Source organism: Mus caroli, unplaced genomic scaffold (assembly GCF_978045245.1).
Source record: "Mus caroli unplaced genomic scaffold, Mus_caroli_1 scaffold_518, whole genome shotgun sequence".
Lineage (NCBI taxonomy): Eukaryota > Metazoa > Chordata > Mammalia > Rodentia > Muridae > Mus > Mus caroli.
This window is the reverse complement of record NW_028227773.1, coordinates 38509-43394: the sequence shown is the minus strand read 5'-3', so window position 1 is coordinate 43394 and position 4886 is coordinate 38509. Positions and strand designations below refer to the sequence as shown.

The following is a 4886-nucleotide window of genomic DNA, read 5'->3' as shown; positions in this document are numbered from 1 at the left end:
TGCTTGCATCACTGTCTTTTTGGATGCAATCATAATTCTTCCACTATGTTCAGTTCAGCCCTACAGCCACATGATATCTTAAACTCTGGAGAAAAGACAAGTTTTGGGACTGGTGACAATTGTCTAGAGAGCATGGAGGGCCATATCAAGCGCCCCATGAATGCATTTATGGTGTGGTCCCGTGGTGAGAGGCACAAGTTGGCCCAGCAGAATCCCAGCATGCAAAATACAGAGATCAGCAAGCAGCTGGGATGCAGGTGGAAAAGCCTTACAGAAGCTGAAAAAAGGCCCTTTTTCCAGGAGGCACAGAGATTGAAGACCCTACACAGAGAGAAATACCCAAACTATAAATATCAGCCTCATCGGAGGGCTAAAGTGCCACAGAGGAGCGGCACTTTACAGCCTGCAGTTGCCTCAACAAAACTGTACAACCTGTTGCAGTGGGACAGGAACCCACACGCCATCACATACAGACAAGACTGGAGTAGAGCTGCACACCTGTCCTCCAAAAACCAGCAAAGCTTTTATTTGCAACCTGTCGATATCCCCACTGGGCAACCACAGCAGCAGCAGCAGCAGCAGCAGCAGCAGCAGCAGCAGTTCCACAACCACCACCAGCAGCAGCACTTCCATGACCAGGAGCAGCAGCAGCAGCAGTTCCATGACCACCAGCAGCAGCAGCAGTTCCATGACCACCAGCAGCAGCAGCAGTTCCACAACCAGCAGCAGCAGCAGCAGCAGTTCCATGTCCAGCAGCAGCAGCAGCAGTTCCATGACCAGCAGCAGCAGCAGCAGTTTCACGACCACCACCAGCAGCAGCAGCAGTTCCATGTCCAGCAGCAGCAGCAGCAGTTCCATGACCACCAGCAGCAGCAGCAGCAGCAGCAGCAGCAGCAGCAGCAGCAGTTCCACAACCAGCTACTAACCTATTTACTAAGAGTGGACATCACTGGTGAGCATACACCATACCAGGAGCATCTCAGCAAAGCCCTGTGGTAGGCAGCCTCATGACACTGGCCTTTTCTCCTACCTATGCCAACACTCCCCCTTGCTATGATTTTAAGTCTGAGATTCCTAGTTGGTTTAGACTTCCCTCCTGTCGTGAAAAAGGCCCTGCTCCTTCCTTTTGGGTTCCAAAATGTGTGTAAAGGTGTGTAGTGTGTAAGGAAGGATAAAGCTTAGAAATGCTTCTATATAGTTTTTGTTTAACAGTGTACTAGTTTCACTGTTGTGGCATTTAATCCACAGAAGAAACCAGAGACTTAGACTCAGATCCAATTTAGATGAAATGCATTTATTCTTAGGCTAGCATAAAGACAGCAAACAGCTTTAGAGCCAATACAGTATGCCATGCTAGAGTGGGGGCTAGGGGTGGGTAAAGTGGAGTTTTAAAGGAAACATCAGAATGACACATTGTAATGACAAATATCCAGCTGGGAAAGAAAATTCTTTTCATTCCTGCTATGTAGTAATAAAATACCATTTCATCCTCTTTTCCACAGATAATCAGGTTTTACAAGAACAAAGGCAGCTGTGAATTCTTCACAGCCTATTAGCCTATTCTTATCTTACTCTTTGGCCAAGAGGATCTCCCAGGCATCCCAAGGCAAAGGTCAAGGGCCCTTACTGGATGCCTGGCTGCATGTTAAATTTCTTTAGCCACCACTGGAGACATATATGTATGTATATATGTATGTATGTATGTATGTATGTATGTGTGTGTGTGTGTATGTATGTATGTGTGTGTATATACACATACACACATATATACATATATATACACATATACACATATATACATATATAAACACACACATATATACACACATATATACATGCACATACATACATACACACACATATATATGTATATGTGTGTGAACATGTATATATATGTGTGTTTATATACATATATACATATATATATATGTGATTATATGTGTGTATATGAATATATATATTATTATATATGTTATATATAATATATATATTTATTCAAATATGTATATATATATATATTCACTCAGGTTGAACATTCTAATGACTGGGATGCAGTAGTTCATTTCTGAGCAGGCAAAAACACAGTGCCATTGGGTCAGGGCTGGCTGTCATTTCCTTACAGCATCACCATGAAAACCACCTGTAAGTCTTCAATACTCATCTCTGAAAAACACACCAAACTTAATGCTGTGAAAACACAGGCTGTGACTCTTTAGTATACAAAACACTCCTTTGTTGATCAAATGCATCTTTCTGTTTATCAGGGTGCTCTCTAGCACACAAAACTACATCATGAGTATGTAAAGTCTGGTGTGTGTGTGTGAGTGTGTGTGAGTGTGTGTGAGTGTGTGTGAGTGTGTGTGTGTGTGTGTGTGTGTGTGTGTGTGTGTGTGTGTGTGTGTGTGTGTGACATTTTTAGTTCTCCTCCACACTGTGCAAAGCCCAGTTGTTCTATGAACTATGCGATGAGCTCTCTATATCTTTTGGTAAAATAAGCCTTTATGCATATAAGGAGTCACATTTTGCTTCTCTTTTATTATCTATCTCTAAAGAATAGACTGTTTTATCGACATACAAATTTTTGTATAAAAGCACTACAGGCAAAGCTATGTTTTCAAGGGCTAGCTAAGAATCAGAAACAAAATGGATAAATAGGCAAGCTAAGTGGATGTACCAACACTTAAGACACCACATATACAAAATGATTGGAATAAAACAAAAGGTGAAGGGGAGGGCAAGTATAAGTGGGATGAATGAATGGCCATCTGCCCATTAACTCAACTGCCAGATTGTTAAGCTAAGGAATGGTTCAAAGTTACCCACTCTTGTTCTTACAAACAAGTTTAAAGAGAAAAAAAGAGTGTACACAGCAACCCCTGCAACAGTTTCTTTAAGAAAGATCAAGGAACTACACATAGGCTTGTTAACACCAAGTTACATACCCAAACCTTCAGTTAGCCCGTTCCAGTTTCATCACATTAATCTCCCACGATGTTTCCCTCATAATAACTCTGTTACCCATAAACTTTTGAATTGATTATGTAGCCCTGTCAACTCTAAAACATAGGTTGGAAGAAAATAGCAGCCATGGAGCCTCAACTGTGACATCTTATACACTAAGTACTATACAACAACATGGTGTATTATCCGATGTATTGAACTCTTGGAAACAATTAAACTACTGTTCTACATGGTCTTAAGACCTTTGAGTTTTAGTTGATTTTCAAAATCATCTATTGTGAACAGTAACTTACATGTATTGTTTTCTGTAAATCAGTTAAAAGACTGTTCTCTAGAATTCAATGGAACTCCGGTTAGTTGACACTACTGGACTTCTAAGTGGTTAGTGTTTCTTTTAAGGGTGTGTTTCAGCACCATTTCAATGCCAATAATCAATAAGACTTTATAAGCCTTTGGATAGATTCCTAACACAAGTGAATACAAATATATCCATCCCAATGGGTGCTTATGTCTCTTTCTCTGGAGAGTTTCTGCTATTGTTTTTCCATGTCATTTGTGGATTTTATTCTCCTTTGTGCGAATTATATGCAGAGAGCCATAGATACAGGACAAGGACCTCATTGTTCCTTTGGCATTCCACAGGCTTCCTCTTTCTCACCTGTACCTACTTCCTACATATCTTCCTCCTCCTCCTCCTCCTCCTCCTCCTCCTCCTCCTCCTCCTCCTCCTCCTCCTCTTTTTCCTCTTTTTCCTCCTCTCCTTCATCTTTGTGCACAGAGTATTCTTGTGCAAGAGAGCTTTTTTGCAAGCAGTGTTCTGCCTAAGATTTATATACCTTTAGCATTCTCCAGAATGCTCACCCAACTATTTGCTTATAGGTGAGTGCTGGAATTGGTGGCTATTCTTGGAGAGCCTATGAGATGCTGTTCTTTTGTTAGATGCCATCCCCCTACACACATAAGTCTGCTGATACTTCCTGCTATGCACTTTTCCTGGGCCACACCAAGAAGTCCAAACCAAGGCACTGACCACAGCACCAATCTCTGGGAGAAACTTCTAGAACAATGGTGAAGACGGGGCTTACAGAACAGGACAGCTCAAGGAGTCCTGAAATACTTTGTCCTACCACCCAACTTTTAATGTTTTAGAGCAAACAAGCATATTAAGGAGGAGAGTTGCAAGCAAATTGCATGAGATTTCACTGAAAAATCTAAACTAGACAGGATAAACGACAATGTAAATACAAAGTATCCTTGTTCTTTTTTTGTTTTGTATTCCCACAAAGAGTATATTCAAACTCTGGAATTGTGACAAGGAGCATTATTTTTGCCTTTTGAACAAAAATATGTCCAGGGTTTCAAAACATTTAATGACACAAACTATAAAATTAAACTGGTATTAGCTGATTTCTGTTTAACTAAAGAACTTTCTTTTATCTCTGAAATACCCAGTTGTTGTTCCCTGGATGCTAACTCCCTACTGACCAGGGACTATGAGATCGTTTACTCTCTGAGACTTGCAATTGAAAGCAAATCAAAGACAATTGCCATCTCTCTCTCTCTCTCTCTCTCTCTCTCTCTCTCTCTCTCTCTCTCTCTCTCTCTCTCTCTCTCACACACACACACACACACACACACACACACACACCATTAGAAAAAAGAATTCCCTGGGATACTCTTTTTCTGGATAGCTTACATAGCACCTGGCTTCAATGACTGCTTACGTAGCACCTGGCTTCAGTGACTGCTCGTTACAAAGATAATAGAAAACTCTAAATGAAGTCCAAGTGCTCTTACCTACTGAGCCAGAATCATAGCTTGTGATTATGTCATTCTCAGTTGTTCATCTTTAGAAATAATTCAAATGCCATTAATAAAGAATTTCTAAAACATTAGTGATGGCAAACTTTGATTTCCAAATACAG

General features: G+C 40.8%; 1 pseudogene; it reads left to right on the top strand.

The window, feature by feature from the left end:
- The first annotated feature begins 66 nt into the window (after positions 1-66).
- LOC146999616 (sex-determining region Y protein pseudogene) lies at positions 67-999 on the top strand (annotated as a pseudogene).
- Positions 1000-4886: the final 3887 nt, after the last annotated feature.